Raw genomic sequence first — 24,508 nt, forward strand, 5'->3', positions numbered from 1 at the left:
TGATCAACTATGATGAATACAGCCTCACTCAGTAGTTCAGAGATCAAGGATTATTCTGAGAGACCTGTCATGCACAATGCCATCCACCTCCAGAGGAAAACAGCTTTTATGTCTGAATGCAGAACAAAGCATATATTCACTTTTTTAAAAAAGAATTTCATATTTTTCCTTTCTTTCATGTGTTTTTACCTTTCCATTGGTTCTAATTCCTCTTTCATAACATGACTACTATGGAAACATATAAAACATGATTGTACATGTCAACTTTTACCAGATTATTGACTGCCATGAGGAAGGGAGTATGGTAGGAAAATGTGGAACTATAAACTTGCAAATGAATGAATGTAAAAATTACCTTTATGTGTAATCAGAAAAATAATATTTCAATTATGAACCTAAAAATTACTTAAGTAATATCTTATGAGGGTAAGGCAAAAAGAAAGGGAAACAGAAAATTAGGTGACAAAGTCAAGAGGTAAAAATAAAAATCTATTTTTTCAAAAAATAAAGTGTTTCATAATATTGCTCCAACCTACCTTTCAGACTTCAGCACTTACCTTATTATCCATGATCCACCCAAACTGTCCGACTTATAATTCCTTGAGAAAGATATTCTACCTAGAATTCTACCTCTGTAGACTCACCCAAGCTGACCTCCAACCCAGCAATGCATTCCATACCTGCCTTAACTTGTCTCTCAAAACCCCAGCTCCTTTAATGGCATAGTTTCTGTACTATCTCCTTTAAAAAACCTTCCTGATCCCCTGAGGTATTCATGAGCTCTCCCACCTCATTCTCAAATCAGCATGTCATTAATTACATGTTGTGTTCGTTCAATATATCATAAGCTCCTTGATGTAAGAGACTTCATTTTTTGTTAGAGTTTGTTTTGGAATTTTTTTGTCTTTATATTCCCAGTCATAGATTTATGACATAGTTATGGTCCTTACAATCAATCTTCATAATGTTCTCCTCATATACTACACTACTTACCCATTTTTCTATATTATTCTTCTGTCTTAAGATGAATCTCTCAGGGGCAGCTAGGTGGCGCAGTGTAGAGAACACCAGCCCTGGAGTCAGGAGGACCTGAGTTCAAATCCAGCCTCAGACACTTTAATAATTGCCTAGCTATGTGACCTTGGGCAAGTCACTTAACCCCATTGCCTTAAATAAATTTTTTAAAAAAGATGAATTTCTCCTTTCTATCTGTCTACCTAGTTTAGTTTAAGGCTTTCTCTTCCATGAAGTCTCTTCTCTAACTACTTCATCCCTTAAGGGACCTTATTATTAATTTATATATTTATTATTAATATTTATTCTTCCCTTGTATATACTATGGCACCTAATATTCTGTGGTTCAATAAATATATTTTTTCTTAATTTTGATGGTCGATGTGACCTATTGTATATGTGTGTATGTGTTCAAGATATTGTCATTTCTATCAGTTTCTAAAAATGAGGAAAACATAAAAGCTTCTGATCAAATCACCTAAGCAAAGGTATACTATTGGCAGAAAAAAGTAGATTCTTTCCTGTCTTACACGATTTGCCTTCCAAAGGCTCTCTCACCCCAATCCTTTTATAGGGTGGTGGATTCTAAGTAAGAAAAATTGGGGTTTGACTACATAAGCATGAGCAATCCATATAACTGAACCTCCATTTTTACATGTGTAAAATGGAACTAATAATAGCATCTACCTCACAGACTTGTAAGAATATAATGAGATAATGTATGTAGTACTCTTTGCAAACCTCAAAGCATCTTATAAATGTCCTCTATTATTATTATTATTATTATAGGATTGTAGTACTCACTTTGGCAGCACATATACTAAAATTAGAATGATACGAGATTGTATTCAAAAAATTTTTTTACAACTGACTTGAAATTCAAACTGAGTTTTTATTTTGGTTTTTTATTTTGGAAGGGGAGTATTTGGGAAAAGTGGGATTAAATATATCATATCCAGAACTGATTCCACAAAGACTGAGTTAGGTGAAGTTAGTCTTCCAGACTCCCAGAACCATTTTCATCCTTAGTGACTCCCTGTCATTTTCTCATTTTCCCTTTTAACACCATAGTCTATCAAAAAAAAAGAATAATAAACCTGTTACTAGCACATATTGAGTCATCTCTGATCTCACTTTTGTAAATACTCTGTACACAAGAACACATCATAATCCATGCATGCCTTCTATTTTTAACATAAGGTATCCTTCCTTTTCAGTTACTGTCTTTTTATAGGGAACAATTAGTTACTGAATTAAGTCTGCTTTACTGAGAGTTCTAAGAGGAACAGTTACTCTGATTCAGAGTTCTGAAGTCAATCATCATCGCTTTGTGAGTGTAACAAGCTAGTAGTATATTGGAACAATACAGATATCAAGATTATTCAATGATTATAGGAAAATGTAGGGTATTTAATAATAGAAGATGGGAATTTATTTGCTAGTAAAAGGCTACAGTAGTATTATTAACAGAGAGGATCAAGGGTTCCAATCCTGAAAGGTAATAGAAGGGACAGAAACAGATAGAAAAGGTGTGGGGGGAGAGTGGGGAGAGAGAGAGAGAGAGAGAGAGAGAGAGAGAGAGAGAGAGAGAGAGAGAGAGAGAGAGAGAGAGAGAGAAACCCATCAGAACTGTAACAACTAAGTTTGAGGCTGGGGAATACAGATGCTATTGAAGAGTAACTCCAGATATGCAGAGAAAAATCTTGGAAATAGAAAATCAGAGAAACCATTAAGAGGACTGATTAGTTTGTCTGACACATCTCACCTAGTGAGATGTTCTTCAAGTATAGTATATATCAATGCAACTTAGCAGTGAAAATATATTTGTTCAATGCAGAAGCTTACATTCATTTAAAAACATTTTATGGATAGCTCCTGAATTTACTATTCTAGAGTTGTGAATTATCAAATGAGATAATAACCATAAATCACTTACTATGTATTTGGCACATATTAATCACAATATACATATTAATAATTATTATTAATATTGTTTTAAAATTATCTTGAGCACACATATTTCCTTGATGAGTTTCTGTTAATGTGTGCCTGTCATCCTAATGAAACTGGCTATGCTGTTTGGAGAGTATGACAAGGCTTATGCATAGATTATGATGTATTCATGATTCTTACATTTGCTTTATATGAATGCTGTTCTGTTGGTTTTACTTCCTATGCAGCCTAACAGTATCCCTTTTGCTTCTTCATCCATATCATTTGATTGTGTCATCAGATATTCATTTATGAGCTGACTTTCAAATAAACCCTTATACCACAGGACCCTACCAGTCCTTTCTCTGAACTCTTTCCAACCCATACCTCCAAAGTTTAATTTACAGGTACAACAATGGTAAGAGTTAACCTACACATAAATCAAAAATTCTAAGGTGATGCAGTTATTTTCTCTTTCTACAATTCGGACATCATCAACCAGCTCTTTCTTATTGCTCAAAATTAAATCTATAATAATAGCTTTTACCATTGCTTTCTTCAGTTTTCTGAAGCAAAATATAGTGGACTGATCAATTGTTTTGTGCTTTTTTGTTAGTTTGTTTTTAGCATACAAAGAGCCTGCAGAAAGTTCCTGGATATTTTGAGTAACTTGATGTTGTAGTTCTGACCATAAATGATGCCAATTAGCAATCTGACAACATTATTCCCATGACCCGCTGGGCAGCTTCTGGGAAACCAAAGTCTATGGATTCCAGGGGGAGTATGATTGAAGGTCTGAGAGGAAAGGCAAGACAGGTTTGAATATACCACCTTATTGCACAGCCCAATGTTGCTGAAACATCGCAGTGCCTTGTCCATAGTAGGTTACTATTTTTCCATCAGATATTACATTACTGGCATTTTGCCCAAAATTGCTGAAGCTTCAAGGTGTCTCACTGATAAGCGAGAGGAAATCATATTCAAAGGTCAAGAGACTCCCACAGCATTCAGACCATAACCAGAAGTCCTGTTTCCTATCAAATCAGGTCAAGGGGTGAAATAGTTCTGGAAAAAGCAAGTGAGAAGGATATTTGGATACAACATACCTCTCACTAAAATAAAAATAATTTGCAAGTAATGCCACCAGTAACATGGTTTGATATGGTCTTCTTTAAAATAAAGGGACAACTATTATCAACCTGACTCTGTGTCAGTTTTGTGATCTATTTATGAATTCAACATTTGTTTTCTCCTGCCAACACAGTCTATAATGTATCCACTATACAGCATCACTTTCATTCTTTTCAAAATTTTCCCTTATATTCCCCCATTTTGATTCATGTATTTCCACACATGATTATATCACTTGGATACATATTATGCTATACTATTACCTTTTTAATCCAGTCTTCTCCTTTTTTTATAGGCATATCTTTCCATTCTCATTCTCCAGAGTCATGAATGCTATATAGCACACCAACCCTCAGAAATGGGAAACCAAACAGATATGTTTTGATGAAAAGGCGATATAGATAAATCATTTCACCTGTCTGGGCTTCATTTCCCACCTCTTTAACATAATAAGGTTGAACCAGACTTTCTCAAAACTTCCTTCATTTTCAAGCATTTATAATTTATTTTGATCTATGAATGAAAGATTCCATAAATTGTAATACTTTCATAAAAGTTGAAAAAAATGAGAACACTGAGAATCATAACTGGAGGAAGGGGAGGAAGTAAAAAAATGGAAATTGTGAATGATAAATAAATTTTGCCTTATTTCACAATTTTACCTTGATCTAACCCTGCTTTTAGGGGCAGTATACATCACAAGGGCAGCTGGGTAGCATAGTGGATAAAGCACCAATACCAAAATAATTAGGACCTGACTTCAAAATTTGACCTCAAACCTCCGACACTTATTAGGTATATGATCCTGGGCAAGTCACTTAATTCTGTTTGCCTCAATTTCCTTCTATGAAAACAAACTAGAGAAGGAAAATGGCAAACCACTGTAGTATCTTTGTCAAAAAAACATCCTAAATGAGATTATGAAGAGTCAGACTTAACTAAAGAACAAATATCATAAGTGAATTTAGCCTGAAATCAGTATTTCCTACAGCATACCAATAGGTTCAAATGAATACAATTTAAAAGACAGAATGAACAATGTTAGATTTGAAATAAGAAGACTTGGGTTAAAACATTACCTCTTCCATTCACTGATTGTGGATCCTTGAGGAAAATCAGGGCTTCTGGGTAGCACAGTGGATAGAGCACCAGCCTGAATGCAGGAAGGTCTGAGGTCACATCTGACCTCAACTTCTTAGTGACAAATTACCCCAAAAGAAATGAGAATCAATTTCTTGTCCTTTTTTCCTCCATAAAAAAGTATAAAATAATCCTATTATTCACAGGACTACAGTGAGAGTCAAATGAAATATGCTCTGGAAAATTTTTCAACAAAGCCAAAGAGCAAGAGATAAAAAGAGAAATTCCATTTAAAATAATTGTAGATAACGTTAAACACTTGGGAATCTACCTGCCAAGACAAACCCAGAACTGTATAAGCACAATTATAAAGCACTCCTTACCCAAATAAAAGTCAGATCTAAATAATTGGGAAAATGACCAATGCTCGTGGTTAGGTTGAGCTAATAAAATAAAAATGACAATTATGCCCAAATTAAATTACTTTTGCAGTGCCATACCAAATAACTACTTTACTGAGCTAGGAAAATATTACAAAATTCATCTGGAGTAACAAAAGGGCAAGAATAGTAAGGAAACTGATGAAAAAATGTAAAGGAAGGTGGCCTAGCTCTACCAGATTATACTATAAAACAGCAGTCATCAAAACTGCCTGATACTTGTTCAGAAATAACAATAATGGATCAGTGGATTAGGATAGGTTCAAAAGAAACTGCAGTAAATGGCAATCTATTATTTGACAAACCCAAAGACATCAGCTTCTGGAATAAGAACTCATCATTTCACAAAAATTATTGGGAAAACTGGAAAATAGTATGGCAAAAAATTAGGCATAAATCTACATCTCACACCATATACCAAAATAAAGTAAAAATGGATACAGGACTTAGACATAAAGATCAATACCATAGATAAATTAAAAGACCAAAAATACTCTGTCTATCTGATCTATGGAAAAGGTGAAATTTATCACCAAACAAGAACTAGAGCACATTATAAACTGTAAAATGAATGATTTTGACTATTTTTAATTAAAAAGCTTTTGCACTAGTAAAATCAATGCTGCCAAAATTGGAAGGAAAGTAGAAAGCTGGGAAACAATCTTCACAAGCAGGATTTCTAATAAAGTTCTCATTTCTAAAATATTTAGATAATTGCATCAAATATAAAAGTCATTCCCCTTGATAAATGGTCAAAGGATATGAAGAGTTTTCAAATGAAGAAATTAAAGCTATATATAATCATTTGAAAAAATGCTTCAAATCACTATTGATTAGAGGAATGCAAATTAAAAAAAAAACAATGAGATGTCATTTCACATCTATTAGATTAGCCAAGATGATAAAAAGGGAATATAATCAATGTTGGAGAGGTTATGGGAAGATTGGGACGTTGATACATTGCTGGTGGAGTTGTGAATGGATCCAACCCTTCCGGATAGTGATATGGAATTATGCCCAAAGAGCAATAAAACTGTTCGTACATAGCCTTTGACCCAGTAATTCCAATTCTAGGTCTATATCCAGAACAAATTATAAAATAATGGGAAATATTCATAGCAGCTCTTTCTGTAGTGGCAAAAACTTGGAAATTGAAGGGATGCCCATCAATTGGGGAATGGCTAAATAAGTTATGGTACATGAATACTATGGAATACTATTGTTCTATAAGAAACTATAAAGGGGGGGGTGCAGCTAGGTGGCACAGTGGATAGAGCACCAGCCCTGGAGTCAGGAGGACCTGAGTTCAAATCTGACCTCAGACACTTAATAATTACCTAGCTGTGTGGCCTTGGGTAAGCCACTTAACCCCACTGCCTTGCAAAAAAATAAAACCTAACGAAAAAGAAACTATAAAGGGTCTGACTCTAGAGAAGCATAGAATGAGTTACAGGATCTGATGCTGAGCAAAGGGAGTAGAGTCAAGAGAACATTATGAGATGAACAAGTTTGATAGAAGCAGCTGCTCTTGGCAGTCCAGAGAGCTAGGACAACTATATTTGACTGGACTATATTATCCCCAACCAGAGGAAGAAAAACAAAACAAAAATAAAATACACAGGAAAAAAACCAATCCTCCCAAATCTGATGAACACTTTATAAAAATTATCTCTTATGTATCTCTTTCCCTTAATTCTAATTCCTCATGCCAAAAATTATTACTTTGTAAACGTTTTTTAACAAAATACATATGCAAATTGATAACCTGACTGTTCCCTGCTGAATGGCAGGGGGAAGAGAGGGTGGGGAGAAATTTTGTAACCTGGAAATATGCATGCGCATATGAGAGAGAAGAGGTATTATTAGACTGACTACTAAACTAGAAGAGCCATTGTGCTCTGTATATGCCTGTGAAACCTGGACAGTCTACCAGCACCATTCAGGAAACTGAATTGCTTTAGGATTTAAATTGCTTTATGAAGGTTCTAAAGATCACCACAGGAGAAGATACTAAGGCCCTTTTTTGAGCTAAATTGCCCAGCATTCCAGCATTACTACAGAAAGTGCAACTATGATGGACTGGACACATTTTTAGAATGCCAGATGTAAGCTTGCCAAAAAAAAAACCCAACTATTTTATAGGGAAGTCAAAGAGAGCAAGAGCTCACTGGGAGGTCAGAAGAAGTGAAATCGGGACACTCTGAAGGTCTCACTGAAGAACTTTAGAATTGATTGTACAGTATGGGAGACAGGACCACCCAGCATGACATGCCTTCATCAGTGAGGGTGCTGCCCTCTCTATGAGAGAGGAAGAAATGAAGCAGCTCAAAGGAATCATGACATCCATAAGTTTAGAGTACCCACCCCAGGTGGGTACTACTTGTGCCCAACCTGTCATAGAGCATTCTGAGTTCGTATTGGTCTGATCAGCCACAGTAGGACACACTGTAATTTTTGTCTCAAACATAGTGATGTCATTTTGGTTTTCTTCAATAATGAAGGACAAGAACCAACCACATTATCCCAGTGTAATTATTCTTTTAATGTCTTGACTGTCTTGCACCTATAACCTCTGTCAAGATATATTCCTTTTATATGTCCTGATAGAAGTACTATTCTCAAGGGCTGATTGATTTATAAGCAACTATTTCATAGTCACTTCATACCCACAGTCTCTGTCCAAGTACACTCCTCTCAACTCTCCCATTAGAAATACAGTTTTCAAGAGCCATAAACATCATCAAATTATAATCAATTTATACCACATCTTATTTTCAAATATCCTCTATAGAAAAACAATCCTCATGTGCTAAAGTATCATGTAAAGTAAAAACACTTTATAATCCATCTATACCCATTCCCTCTAAGCACACTCCCTCTAATTATAGCGAAAGTATCAAATGATCTATTTATGTACAAACCTTCCAAATTCACTCCTTCCTGTCTCTATAATAATACAACCCTTGTGAGTTAATACATCGTGTAAATCAAAATCACTTCATGATCCATTTATACCTGCACCCTCTAAGTACAATACCTTTATAGTCATTACTCATGAGTTGAAGTATCAGCCAAAGCATCATTACTTTCATGATCAATTTATAACCCATACCTTCTATCTAAGTATGTTTTTCTTAATTATCCAAAGAGAAGTACAATTTTAAAGAGTTACAAGTATTGTCTTCCTATGTAGAATATGTATACAGCTTAATGTTCTTAACTAAGATTTTTTTGTCCTTCCCATTTACATTTTTATGCATCTCTTGAGTCTTGTATTTGAAGATCTGTTCAGTTATTTTCTTTTTTATCAGAAAATTTTGAAATTCCTCCATTTCATTGAAATTCTATCTTCTCCTCCACCCCAAGAATATCGTAGATTTTGCAGGGTAGTTGATTTTTGGTTGTAATCCAAGGTCCTTTGCCTTTCAGAATATCATATTCCAGGCCTTCTGACCCTTTAATGTTGAATTTGATAAATCCTGGGTAATCCTGACTGTGGTTCTTGGTATTTAAATTGGTTCTTGTGGACTACTTTTTCTCCTTTTTTCTGAGAATTCTAAAATTTATCTACAATATTTCTTGAAGTTTTTATTCTCAGATCTCTTTCTGGATCTGAATAATCAGTGAATTCTTTCAGGATTATATTATCTTTGTCTTCTTCCAGGATATTAAAGCATTTACCTGCGATCATTTCCTGAAAGATATTTTCCAGGCTCTTTTTTGATCGAGGCTTTCAGGTAGGCCATTATTTTACTTGGATCTCTTGTCCAGGTCAGTCATTTTTCCTAAGAGGGACTTTACATTTTCTTCTACAGTTTTCAGTCATTTAGTTTTGTTTGGTGGAATCTTGGTGTGTCATTGAGTCCTTAGTTTCCTTTTGTACAAATCTAATTTTTAATATTTTATTTTCTTCAGTTATGTTTCTCATTTCTATTTCCAGTTGATTGATTTTACATTTCAATGTGATATATTCCTTTTCAAGTCAGTCAGTTTTATTTTTCATGAATTACATTCTTTTTCCAGTTAGTCATTTTTACTTTTAAAGGAGTTGATTTCTTCAGTCAATTTTACATAATTCTCCTGCATGGCTCTGTTTTTCTTTTCTCCAGTTTTTGACTTCCTCTCTTCTTTGGTTTTTAAAAATCCTTTTTGAGCTTTTCCAAGAGGTCTTTTGGAATTTGAGGTCAATTTCTAAACTCCTTTGAGGCTTCTCATGAAGGCATTTTGTAACTCTTTTGCCTCTTCTGAGGTGGCATTTTTATCTTTCTTTTAAAAATAGTAGCTTTCTATGGTTTGCCCTTTAACTCATTTTGATAGTTGAACTCTGCTCCTGGGACACAGGGAGTGTATTCCCAAGTTTTTTGTGCTGAGGACAGGATCTGGTCTCTGACTTATTGCTTGCCTAAGGCATTGCCTATGTAGCAGTTTTTTCCCTCCTTAGAGTAACCCTGGCTTTCTGCTAGCAAGGTGTTGCCTATGCAAGTCTTCCCTCCTTTATGCCAAGGTATTTACTATGCAGTAGTTTGTTCCTTTCATTAGGGCATCCCTACTCAGTCCAATCTGTTACACCAGTGTTACTAGGACTTGAACTTTATCTTCTAAGCTTGGGTTGGGACCCTCTGCTGCTGCTACACTGGCTTGCGACCTGAGATGCACTGCGACTAAGAGCCTCCCCCCGACTTTTGAGATACCCTGCCTATGTGTACACTTTTACTCAGAAGAGACAGACCTTTACTGAAGTTCCTCCATAATATTTCGAATTAAAAATTTGTTTCACTCTTTTTTAGTGGTATCTGTAGTTTTTAGGTCTGCATAGAGGTTTCATTTAAAGTTGTTTCCAGGGGTGGCTAGGTGGCACAGTAGATAAAGCACTGTACCTGGAATCAAGATTACCTGGGTTCAAATCTGACCTCAGACACTTAATAATTATCTAGCTGTGTGGCCTTGGGCAAGCCACTTAACCCCATTGCCTTGCAAAAAATAAATAAAGTTGTTTGCAGAAAAATTTTCCAGAAATATAAATGTGTATCATTTACATTGAAAGAGATTTCTGAAATATCTTTCTGGAAGCTGTAAATTAGTAGCTTGAGGAAAACTAAGACCTGAATGTGCCTAGCACAGAAAATATTTGATTAAACACATGACCTCTTAGTAAATGTTGTGAAAAGTGAAAAAATGCTAAAAGTTTTTCCATTACCCATCCATTCAGACTGATCTGCCACAGTAGGACATGCTGTAATTTGTCTCAAACATAGTGATGTCATTTTGGTCTTATTTTATAACATAGGACCAAAACCAACCAACCAACCAAACCAATTCTCTGGCCTCAGTTTTCTCAGCTGTTAAAAAAGAGGCTATTGGACAATTTGATGGCAATTTTTAGCCTTTAATTGCCCTAAGTAGAGTGCCTATTTAGTTCCTCAAAGAGATAATTGTCATAGATATGGAAGGGAAGTTATAGATCATCTAACTCAAGTGTCTTTATTTAACAGATGATTAAACTAGAGTCTAGTTAAGGGAAGTGACTTGCCTAGTCACCTGGGTAAGTATGTAGACATGTGGGAACTGACCTTGAATTTTCCAGTTTCAAATTCAGCTCCTTGAGAACAAGGGCTGTTATTGCCTTTTTATCCTCAGCACTTAAGTACAATGCCTAACAGTTGGTGTTTAATAAATGTTCATTGGCTGACTGAGGGGGTGAATTGCTTAATCATCTCTCCAAGTACTCTTTCTACTACACTCCCATATTTTTCCAGGTTAATGATCAACCTCAACAAATAGGAAACTCCACATCTTTGAGGGTTTTTAAGGCAACTTCATGGAGTTCTTGGAAACCGGAAGTGGAGAATCATGATGTAAGGAACTGCCCCAGAAGTGCAACAACAAAACCAAACAAACGGCAACACTCAGGCCTGAAAGTCTGAGTCTATCCAGAGACTTCAACATGTTTGCTTTGAGGTTTCGTGAAAGGTCAGGGGGCCTAACAAGGTTCAGATGCAACTTGGCTGCTTTCATGGCTAGGCTCAGGCCCAAAACTAGTGGTGTTTCATGTGGTTTGGGGTTTTAAAACACAACTTTTGCACAGTACTAATAAATGGCTGCTTCTCAGCATGGAAAGCAATTAAACATGAGGCCTCTTGGGTATTAGTCCTAGAACCAGTGTTTATTTATTAGCAGCCTGGAGAAAGGCTAATGGCCTAGAAGAGGGATAACAGTATAATGAGGTGACCAGATTTGCTGAAGACACCACATTTTGGATTGTTCAAGACTTGAGAAGCATGAAAGGAACTCCTGAGGAACCTAATAAAATTAGGCCACTGGGAAACAGGCTAATGGATGAAATTCACTATTAGCCTAGTATACAATAATGTAGACATAGAGGGACAATTACAAACTACTAACAAGCTCTTTATTTAAAGGTCCCTAGTCCTTTCATCAATCTTCAGGCTTTTCCAATCACTTCTAAGTTTACTCATAGAATTTCCAGCATTCGTGATAATTACTCCAATCTATATGACTCAGTGGTTTACAAAAGGGCTCTCTATACAACAAGCTTGTGGTAGAAGAAGTATTATTATCAATCCCATTACAGAGGTCAGGAGACTGACCTGTAATAAAGGGACTGGCCTATAATCTAAATGTTCTGCCAGGATCATAGGACCTAAAAAGAAAGGGAAATTTATATAATATAGCATCACAGATCTAAAACCTGTGACCTCTAAGGTCATCTAATTCAAACCTCCATTTTGCAAATGAGAAAACCGAGACCTAGGGAAGTTTGTAACTTATCCAAAGTAACATAGAAAGTAAACATCAAAACCCAAGATTCAAACCCAAGTCCCACAACTTCAACATTCATCTTCTTTCCTCTATACCACATGGACTCTTCCTAGGAAGTGTCTTAGAACATAAACTTGGATTTTCAGCACAATTTTCATTGAGCCACACTTCTCAACTAGAAGAAGGTAGAGGGTCATAAGATCACAGAATTAGAGCTGAAAGGAATCTTTAGAGACAAACCTCATTTTAAAGATGGAAAAAATGAGATTCCAAATGTGTTCTGCCCAAGGTAGTAAGTCATCAAGTTCAAATTTCAATCCAGGTCCTCTAACTTTAACATCTGTATTCTTCCAGAATTCCTCCTAGCAAGTTTCCCTTTTCCCTTTTGCTCTGCCCTCTTAAGAAAAGGAAAGTATCTATCAATTCAGAAAAGACATCTACTCAATTTGTACTTGCTGAGAATCCAGTTCTCCTGTCCAAAGTCCATCATCTTCATTTAAAGATAAAAAAGATCCATATAAATGCACACCTTTGGGATAAATCTCATTTATGACTTTAATTTCACATAACCAGAAAATTAAGAGTAAAAATGCAAAGGAATGACAACATCTTAGAAGAGAGTGAGATCAAGATGGAGCAATTTGTATGAATTGATGCAGAGAAGTTAGTAGAAGCAAGAGACAATTTATGGAAAGATACCATAAGAAGATAAGATAAATCAGTTCTGAAATAGCGCAGAACTCTGACCAAAATAGAGACTGAATATGACTTCAAAAAGATCAAGACAATACCTTCTTCCTCTTGGCAAAGAAGTGGTGAATCTAAAGGTATAAAAACAGATATGTATTCTTAGATGTGTTGATTTGTTTTGCCTGGCTACAATTATTTTGTATAAAGTATCGCTCAATTTGGAGTAAAGGGAAGATGGAAAGTTCAAGCTTATATAGCTGAATTGGTCAATATTAATTTTTCAATAAAACTTTTTAAAAGAAAGAAAGAAAATGATAGAACAGTCCTAAAGAGGAATCCAAATAACCTCTGGACATGGAATATCTTCTGTTTCACCAAATTTTCATTCATCTTCTGTTTAGATTTATCCCAGCAATGATAATGTAGAGATTCACCAATTAATGGGGTCAAATAAAAGCCTCTTGTAGGTGTCCATCTAATAAGTAATTACTGAGACAAATACCTTAGAAAGACCACAAAGGGAATGAGGAAATAGGAATGTGAAGATTTCCAGATTCTGAGTAGGCCAAGTCTTCTTCCAGGGAATCAGCCAGGATGCCAATTCCTTGGCCTCAGGACATACATGCAAAAATCGCCAGATGGTAAAGGAAAGAACACATTGTCCCCTTGTTTCTGAAACATCTGGCCCTAGTTCCTATTGGATACAAGCTCCTGAACTTCATGGACCACTGGCTGTTAGAATTTGGCAAAGAAATTCTGGCAAGAGCCATGACCTTCAATCAGGGAACACAAATGTGTTCCAGTAATTCTGCTCCTTATTCATCTTAAGAACACACAGCCCATCACCAGAACCCGATGGAAAATTTCCAGCTCTTTGGAACTAAGTTTAGACAACAGACTTATGCTCTGAATTTAATTTAGCAATCTTAGATAGATGACTGGAGAACTAGATTCAAGGTGCTTTGATTCCATTTCATTTCCTTTACAAATCTGGAAAAGGTAAGGTACAATCCTTCATCCTTGAATTCTTTTGTTCCCTTGTCTTCCTGATACTCATACCTTCCTAATTCCCAACTCCAGTTCACTTCTATCATAGGACCTCTCTGCGCCAATTCCAGAGCCAAGATCGCTATTAAAAGAAATCCTGAAAATATTCTGTCTGACTTCACTAGAAACTTATTCTCTAATCTGAATTTGACCCTCACTGAAATTTTTCTTTTCACTTAGGTTGACTCCCTATCACAGTATTCCAAACCTTTTCCTTTCTCCTCAGTCTCCCAACATCCTAAACACCACAACCATATCAGCTCTCCCTCAGCAATTGACTTTGGACTATATTGAGAAGATTGAAGCTCCCTAATTGGGCCTCACCACCTCCTTAGATTCTCACTCATTCTTTTCCTCCTTCTCTGTGGTCTCAGAGGATGAAATGGCTCTTCCATATCTACACAAACACCAGTATTCTTTGGATGCTGTTCCATTAATTAACTTTTCCTCTCTAAACTTCAATCTCTCCCCTTCAACAGATACATTTTCCTTCTACCAACACGATCAGATCTCCCTTATCCCTGAAAAATCCTTCCTTTGATCCTGCTATGCTCTTAAGTGACCATTCTATACTTTTCACCTTTTTAACAAATATTTCTAAAATGACCAGGACTTACTTACTGCTTCTGTCCCCTTACTCCTCAATCTTACTGAAATCTAACTTCCATTCTTGTCATTCTACTGAAATTGCTCTCTTCACATTCTCCACTGATGTTTTAATATCAAAGCCCAAGGGCTTTTTCTCAGACTTCTTCCTCCTTGGCCATTCTAACTTGGGAGGTAGTGAATGTGTTTTCCCCTTACTTGAGATTATCAAACAAAAACTGGTTGACCTAGCCACATAACTATAATTCCTTCTCCAAAGGGAAATAAAGGATCGGGGGATCCCTTGAGCTGAGATTCAGACTCCTAAATTGCGTATCTGCATTAAGCCCTGTTACCAATATGGACATCTCCAAGAAGAGAGCAGCTAGGTGGCACAATAGTTACAATACTAGACTTAAAGTGAAGAAGACTTGAGTTCTAGAGTTCACATCAGATCGCTTACACTTAACCTTGCTTCCTTCAGTTTCGTTATCTGTAAAATGATCTGGAAAAGGAAATGGCAAACCCCTTCAGTGACTTTGCCAAGAAAATACCAAATGGGTCACAAAGAGTCAGACATAACTAAAATGACTGAACAACAATAACCCAGAAGCAGAGGACTACCAGGAGGCTTAAGGAGGGTTGAATAAGCCAAGATATGAAAAAAGCATAGATAAAAGATTCAGTGCTGATAAATGTTGAGATCAAGCACTTCTTGCCTGGGTAAAATAGGGAGACCCATTTTGAAACAAATGATTTCAAAATAAAAACAAAGACTGGATAACCACTTACCTGGTTTGTTAATGTTTGATTATTTTAGGTGGAGATTAAACAAAATGGTTCCTGATTTATGACCATACTATCCTTCTTACTATTCTTTCCTTCTTGGTTTCTTTGCACTTTTCTCTCCATATTATCTTACTCAAGGTCTGATTGCTCTCTTAGATTTCTTCATTGATCCAACTTACTCTTTCTACATAAATCACAACAAAAATCTGATCTTTCTTTAATCTTGTCCCATTCTATTCTACTTCTAAACAATGAATATCTAGGGTATATCTGGTCTTTTATGTCTTTTACAACTTCATGCCTAAAATATATCTCTTCAACATCTCTTCTGTATTGTGAGGCAGAATTATATAATGGAAAAAAGTATTGATTCTGTAGTTAGAAGACCTGGGTTCAAATCTTCCCTGTGCTGCTTACTATTTCTATGTCCTTGGGTATATCTCTTAATTGTTATATGTAAAATAGGTGTTTGAACTAAATAGTCTCTGAGGTCCCACCCTAGCTTTAAAAATTTGATCCTTTGTATTATTCTGGGGTTTTTAGAGTCTTGTTTTGTTTTTTGGCAAGGCAATGGGGTTAAGTAACTTGCCCATGGTCACACAGCTAGGTAATTATTAAGTATCTGAAGTCGAACTTTTTGAACTCAGGTCCTCCTAACTCCCAGACGGGTGCTCTATCTACTGTGACACCTAACTGCTTTGATCCTTTGTATTCTTTCCTTCCTTGTAGTTCAATACACTTAGTTTCATGAAAACTTTTCTGATACACATAATTGAAATGAGCCCTCTTTTCTCATGTTCTTCTAATTTATCAAACTCCTCCTTTTCCTTATCTATCTGTACTTGTCTTATCCTCTCCATCATATGATAAGTTCTTTGAGCAGAGACTGTTACTTTTCATCCTTTTATCCACAATACCCATGCCTTGCCTTTGTATTTGCTAAGTAAATGTTGATTAACAATGCAAATTGATCACTTGATTTTAATTTCCCTTCACATATGCAATCAGTTATGCCATATTAATAACTCACAAATAGGTCTCTAAGTTATTGTTGAACTTTGGATGAGACAATGATGGCCATAGAGATAATAGGAAACTTAGAGAAATGTCCAGCCTCCTCACCTTACCAATGAAGAATCTGAGGCCAGAGAAGGGATTTGTCCAAGGTTATGTGGATAGTAGGCAACAGAACTAGTATAAGAACTCAGGTCTCATGATTCTATATTCAAGTCTTTCCTTTGGGCCATGATGCGTGATTTCATTTGATTCTCACAACAACCCTGTGAGATAGGTACTTGTTTTCATTTTAGAAATGAGGAAACAAAGTCCCAGAGAGGCTAAGCAATTATTCCATGGTTATATAGTGTCAGAATTGGAATTCCAGCCCAGACTTTTCCTGAATTTACTATATTTCCCATGTAAAAGACATACCCTTTTCTGAAAAATTTGGGGTTTAAAAACTGGGAGAGTCTTATACAGTGATTGTATATTTTTTTACTTGCATTTCCCACTTTTTTCATGGTTCTTTTTGCACTCATTGTAGATTTTTTTTACTTGCATTATCTGCTTTTTCAGGCTTATTGTCATTGCACTCACTGTTTCCTCATTTGTTACCACTATATTATGTTTTGCCACATTATGCCCAAAAATGGCTCAGAAAAGATTTTCACACAGTGCTGAATTCAAGTTCAAAGTGATCCAGTTTGCAAAAGTGATTGGAAATTGTCCTGCTAAACCTAAGTTTGGTCCTCCTCCAACTAAGAAAACAATCTGAGATTGGCTAAAGGAAGAAGAAACCAGACTGAAAATTGCACAGCAGAAGAAGGCCATGAGAGGCTAGTCAGCAAAATGGCCTGAGTCAAGAGGGAATTGAAGACATGGATTGAAGAGCAAAGGGCAATTGGAATTCCTGTGTCCACAAAGATGGTTCAGCATGAGGCAAGAAGAACTGCTGATGAAAAAGAAGTGACTGATTTCAAAAGAAGGCACAATTGCTGCTTCGGGTTCATTAAAAGGAATGGACTGAACATGTGTCCACACACACCAGACTTGCCCAAAAGATGCCAGAAAGTATGAGCAGAAGGTCCTTGAATTTTGTGATGATAAAACTTGAGTTCAATAACTTATGTAATACATTTTTTTAATTTCAGGCCCCAGAATTAAGATGCCTTCTGCATGGGGAAATACAGTAGGTCCTATAACTCTTTCATTACAATATTGAGGCAAAGTACACATGTTGCAGTGAAAAGTATATTCCACATGTTATAAGAATCAAATGAAATCATACATTATTACAAAAAGGAAAGATTTAAATATAGAATTATGAGGCCTGAGTTCATATACTATAATTACTATAAAAACAATAACTTCCAAGATTGAACTAGTCACAATGATATTTTAACAATTGGCTCTTAGAAGCTGATATGAGCTAACTCCCACATATCACTGCTTTTACCTCTAAAATTCTAAAATTATATGATTCTGTCACTGTATTGTTAACTTTATTAGAGAATAGACTATAAATGGGTATTTTGTAAACCCCATGTTCCTGCTGTCCTTGGAAAAGACACTACCCTTTTGTTAAAAAAAAAAAAAGGATAGAACTAAGTCTAAACTAAAAAACTAAAAGTTCAAGTGTAAGTTGTACTTTCCTTATTGAAAAAATAAAGACCAGAATACAGGAGACTAAGGGTAATGTGGAACAAAATTGCATATGGAATAGTGGAAAGGGTTCTGGACTTGAAGTAAGGAAGACCCAAGTTGAAATCCATCCTTAAATACTTCTTAGCTGAGTGAACCCAGGCAAGTCACTTAACCTCATGGCACATAGACCACTGGCCTTGGAATCAGGAGGATGGGAGTTAGAATCCAACCTCAGACACTTGACAGTTTCTAGCTGTGTGACCTTGGGCAAGTTGCTAAACTCTGATTTTCTCACATCCAGGGACATCTCTGGTTGTTGATTCATATCTGACCACTGGACCCAGATGGCTCTGGAGGAGAAAGTGTAACTGGTGACTTAAGTACAGCACCTACCCCCTCACTCAAATCCAATTAGGTGCTTGTCATGGCATCACCTCCCTGATGTCATGGTCTTTTGAGATTGAAGGACAAACATCATCTTCATCATTATGCCTATTTACTTATCTGTAAAATGGAGTGGGGGAAGGGTTAAATGATGTTCTTTTAGTTCTAAGTCTCTGATCATTCTTGAATTGTTCTCTAACTCATACACCTCCTTACCCTGGAAATGAGGAACTTTTGAGTGTACTCAGGTTAGTCTAAGCAGAGAAACAAATTAAATCAAGCTAATGTCAAATGGACCATTTTGATTTAATTAGGCCATAGAATAAATGAATTGGCACATTCCTGCCTTCTCTGAGGTATCTTCCAGAAAAAATAACTACTCTGTTTACTGCCATGGTCTGCTTATTATAAAGAAGGAAATTAATACTTTATTTGTAGTGTTGTCAGCAACTTGTTAAAGATTTTTCTTTTTTCTTTTCTTTTTTTTGCATATGTGTTTATTTTCAAAAGCAAAAGAAGTTAAATCCAGGGGCCCAGAGCATCTGGAATAGAGACCACATGCATTCAGGTCAAGCAGGCAGCAGAAGAGGAGAGTAGGGAGAAGGGAGCTTAGCAGCCAGCAGGAGGAAGACCAGATGTGTGAGGAGGTCCAATATCTAGCAGGAGGAAAACCAGATGTGACAAAGCCCAATATCCAGTAGGAGGGAGAAGAACAGATGTGAATAAGTCCAATATCCAGTAGATGAGGAGACCCCACCAGCTGCAAAAAATGCTGAGCAATCCAGAAGAGCAGAGTTCAGATCCAGAAGAGGATCTGTGGAGAGAAGCCAAAACATGGAAGACTAGCCAACAAAGAGGCACCTGCGGGAGTAGGGACAAAATCAATCAGCGAATAAGAACAGCAAGCACCAAAGAGCCATGTGAGCAGACTAGATTTCAGTTGATTATCTATAAAGTAACAAAGGTTAGAAGGAGGACCAGAGCAAAATGGATAGTGAGAGATGGAACAGGTACAAAAAGTCCCATCAAAATAGCTATCTGGAAGAGATTTCAGATGTAAATATCTATTCAGAGGGAACAAGGGAGAAAATGAGGAGGAAAGTAAATCAAGGAGAAAATGGTGGTTGGATGGAAAGAAATTGACCAATATAGTATTAGGGAATAAAGAAAAAATGGAGGGGAAATAAGGAAATCCAGACTTTTCAAATGAAAGCATGAATAAACATTTATCTAAGTTCATCATCTGTACAAAGTACCATGCTAAAGCACTAGGAATAGAAATAGAAAAGGAAGACAGAGCTTGTTCTCCAGGAGCTCACATTCAAACAAGAGAAGATAATATAGAGTATAAGTTTCAGCTGTAAATCAAATGTACCGATCCCAAGGTCCTCAGGATAAAGTCGCAAAGCACACGGAACTTTATTTTTCCAAGCTCTAAGTTACTAGAGAAGGTACCTTACCAGAGGATACTGAGAGTGAAAGAGACTGTTCAGATAAACTGTCATTTTTTAAATCCAGCCAAGACAGTCATTAGTCTGAGATGTTCTAGATTAAAAAGCAAGAATTTTTTCTAGTTTTAATTTTTCTAGATTTAAAAGCTATGTGGCACAGTAAATAAAGAGTAGGACCAATCCAGAAGACTTGATTTCAAAACTGACCCCAGATATTTAATGATTACATGAATTTTTAACTACTGTTTGCCTCAGTTTCCTCAATTATTAAAAGTGTATAATAACTATCCCTCTCTCACAGGGGTATTGTAAGAGATTAGTGATTTTTATTCTCATTTTAAGAGGGAAAGTATATGCTTTGCAAATTATATGCAAAAAAGTAATAAACAAAAGAATTTTTTTAAAAAAGAGCAACAATGACTTATGACCAACATGGCAAAGAGAAGCCAGACACTGTTTTAAGTGCTCTGGCTTTCCCTCAGAATTGACATAAATCAAGTCTCTTAACAGATTTTGGATTGACAGAGGAGAACATATGGGGTGGGGAGAGTGTGGGTATGCCTAGAGCAGAAGGAAGAGAGCAGAGACCCAGGCCACTAGTGGCAGAGTGAGACCAGGGGACCTACCTGAGGTCCACATTGAGATGTGTATGGTAGGTGGACAGGGAGAGCTTCAGTGTGGCTGCCAAGACACCCATCTGGCTAGCTCAATTGATTTGGAAGACCCAGGCCTCAAGCCCCCTGTGTTTCCAGGGGAATTCCCAAATTTCCAACCTGAGGTCCCCATCTCCCCTACTCTGTTGTTCCTGTGGGAGGGTCTGAATTTCAACAGTACAAACACAGAAACAACCCCAAGCATCTTTCCCCAAGGCCAGAATGTAGGTGAGGGGGCTTTCCTGGCACTGATTACTCAGAGAGAGTCTTTGGCTTTTGCAGTCCTAAGGGCTCACCCATTTTGTGTGAGGCAGCCCAGATCCAGCCCCAGGTCTAGGGAGTGGGCCACTGAAACCTCCAACACAGACAATCCAGAGAAAGTTAGACCTTGCCAGTAAGCAAGATCTCTGGGGATCTCACTACCAAAGGTCTGCAAACCAGCCCTACCCTCAGCATAAGACCCTAGGGAAAGCTAACAATCTAAAATGAAAAAAGGCCAGCACAAAACAGGGTCTACTGAATGTTTCCTTGGAGACAAAGATACTAGCTCAGAAAAGGATGACAGAAGGGAATAGCTTTAGAAGAGAATATGAACTGATCTTCAGCCCAGCAAGATTTCTTAGATGAGATCAGAAAGGAGTTTAAAAATCAATTAGAGGGGTGGCTAGGTGGCATAGTGGATAAAGCACCAGCCTTGGAGTCAGGAGTACCTGGGTTCAAATCCTGTCTTAGACACTTAATAATTACCTAGCTGTGTGGCCTTGGGCAAGCCACTTAACCCCATTTGCCTTACAAAAAAAAAACTAAAAATAAAATCAATTAGAAAGATTGGGTAAAGAATCACAGGAGAAAACACTATGCAAGATAAAATTAACATCTTAACAACAAAAATTTATAGAAGAAAACAAATCCTTTAAAAATACAATTGGACAAGTGCAAAAAGAAAATGATTTTCTTCAAAACACAATTGATCAAATGGAAAAACAACAAATCCTTCAAAAATAGAATTGAATAATTGAAAAAGGAAATACAAATGATAAATGAAGAAAATTCTTCTATTAAAAAGAAGATTGGAATCTGTGGAAACTAATGACTTCATGAGACACCAAGAATCTGTTAAACAAAATCAAAAAAACTAAAATAGAAGAAAATTTGCAATACCTCAATGGTAAAACAACTGACCTGGAAAATAGATCCAGGAGAGACAATTTAAGAATCAGAGAATTATTTCAAAACCTTGAACAACAACAACAAAAGAAGCCTCCATACTTCAGGATATAGTTAAGGAGAACTGCTCTGATACCCTGGAACCAGAGGGCAAAAAAGACATTGACAGAATACATCAATCACCTCCTGAAAGAGATCCCAAAATAAAAACACCAAGAAATATTGTGATCAAACTCTAGAATTATCAGATCAAGGAGAAAATCCTACAAGCAACCAAGAAGAAACAATTCAAATATCAAGGAACCACAATCAGAATAACACAGGACCTGGCTGAATCAACATTAAGGGATTGAAGGAACTAGAATATGATATTCTGGAGAACAAGGGAACTTGAATAACAACCAAAAATCCACTATCCAACAAAACTGAGCCTTCTCTTTCAGGGGAAAAGGTGGATATTTAATGAAATAGGTGTCTTTCAATCTTTCCTGATGAAAAGGCCATACCTAAAAAGAAAATTTGATCTTCAAACAGGAGACTCAAGAGATACATGAAAATGTAAACCGGAGAAAAGAAAAAAGTGTTATCCAATAAGATTAAACTGATTCCATCCTCATCTGGGGGAAAATTCCCATAACTCTCGAGAACCGCAGCTCTAATATATTTAGTCTGAAGCTATGGACATTCATGGTTTGTCCATGTTTTTGATGGAATGATTTAAATATATATGTGCATATATGTGTGTGTATGTGTGTGTGTGTGTGTGTGTGTGTGTGTGTGTGTGTGTCATTGAAAAGGGAGGGCAGAAAAGAGACAAGAGTAAGAGGGAGGTTAAATGGGATAAATTACAGCACATGAAGAAGTGCAAAGGACCAATTGCAATAGAGGAGAAGAAGGGAGGAGGGGAGAATGGTCTGACACTCTCATCAGATTTGGCTCAAAAAGGAATTAATGCACACATTCACTTGAGTTTAGAAATTTATCTTACCTTTCAAGTATTAGGAGGGGAAGGGGTGAGGGAAGGAGAGACTGATAGAAGAGAGAGAGAGAGAGAGAAGAAAAAAAGGAAAAGGGAAAGGGAAAAAAAGAGAAGGGGTGGACTGAAGGGGGTAAACACATTGAGGGAGGTTGTATCCAGAATTAAAATACTGGGGAGGAAGGAGAAGGTTAAAGGAGAAAAATACAGAGGGGAGATAGCATCGAGGTCAATAAAGAGTTACTTATGACTTTGAATGTGAATGAGATGAACTCTCCCATAAAATGGAAGTAGATAGCAGAATGGATTAAAAAGCAGACTCCCACAATATGTTGCTTACTAAAAACACATTTGAAATAGATACATGCAGAGTAAAAGTAAAAAGCTATAGCAGAATATATTATGCTTTAGCTGAAGTGGAAAAAAGCAGGAGTATCAATCCTTACCTCAGACAAAGCCATTGCAAAAATAGATCACATTAAAAGAGATAAGGAAGGCAAACTATATACTCCTAAAAATACCAAAGACAATGAAATAATTTCAATAATAATTATATATGCACCAAGCAGTATAGCATCCAAATTCTTAGAGGAGAAGCTAAATTGGTTATAGGAAGACATAGTTAGCAAAACTCTACTTGTGGGGGACCTCAACATCCCTCTCTCAGAATTATATAAATCTGAACCTAAAATAAACAAGAAGGAAATTAGGGAAGTGAATATAATATTAGAATACAGAAGGGATTGCTAGGTGGCACAGTGGATAGAGCACAGGCCCTGGAGTCAGTAGTACCTGAATTCAAATTTGGCCTCAGACACTTAATAATTACCTAGCTGTGTGGCCTTGGGCAAGCCACTTAACCCCATTTGCCTTGCAAAAACCTAAAAAAAATATGATAAATTTCTGGAGAAAATTGAATAGGGAATAATTCTTTTTTCCTTCAGTACATGGCACCTATACAAAAACTTACCATGTATTAGGGCATAAAAACCTCATAATCAAATTCAGAAAGGCAGAAATATTGAATGAATCCTTTTCAGACCATGATACAACAAAAATCAGGTGCAATAAAGGACCATGGAGAGATAGACCTAAAACTAATTGGAAACTAAATAACCTAATTTTAAAGAATCAATGGGCAGCTAAGTGGCGCAGTGAATAGAGCTCTGGCCCTGGAATCAAGAGGACTTGAGTTCAAATCTGACCACAGATACTTAATAATTGCCTGGTTGTGTGACCTTGGGCAAGTCACTCTTAATCCCATGGTCTTAAATAAATTTAAAAAAAAGAATGAGTGGACTGAACAGCAAATCACAGGAAGAATTAATGATTTCATCCAAGATAATAACAACACAACATATCAAAACTTATGAGATACAGTCAAAGCAGTTATTAGGGAATATATTATATCTCTAAATGCTTACATGTATAAAATAGAGAGAGATCAATAAACTAAGTGGCAACTAAAAACATTAGAGAAAGAACAAATTAAAAATCCCCAATTAAATACCAAATTAAAAATTCTTAAAGTTAAAGGTGAAATTAATAAAATTGAAAGCAAAAAACTATTGAACTAATAAATAAAACCAAAAATTGATTTAAGAAAAAAACAATAAAATAGGTGAACCTTTGGTTAATTTCATTTATAAAAAGAAGAAAACCAAAAGCCAAAAAGAAAGAAGAAAACCAAAAGCCAAAATATGAAATATGAAAAAAATGAATTCACCACCAATGAGGAGGAAAATA

The sequence above is a fragment of the Macrotis lagotis genome, chromosome X (genome assembly GCF_037893015.1).
Source record: "Macrotis lagotis isolate mMagLag1 chromosome X, bilby.v1.9.chrom.fasta, whole genome shotgun sequence".
Classification (NCBI taxonomy): domain Eukaryota; kingdom Metazoa; phylum Chordata; class Mammalia; order Peramelemorphia; family Peramelidae; genus Macrotis; species Macrotis lagotis.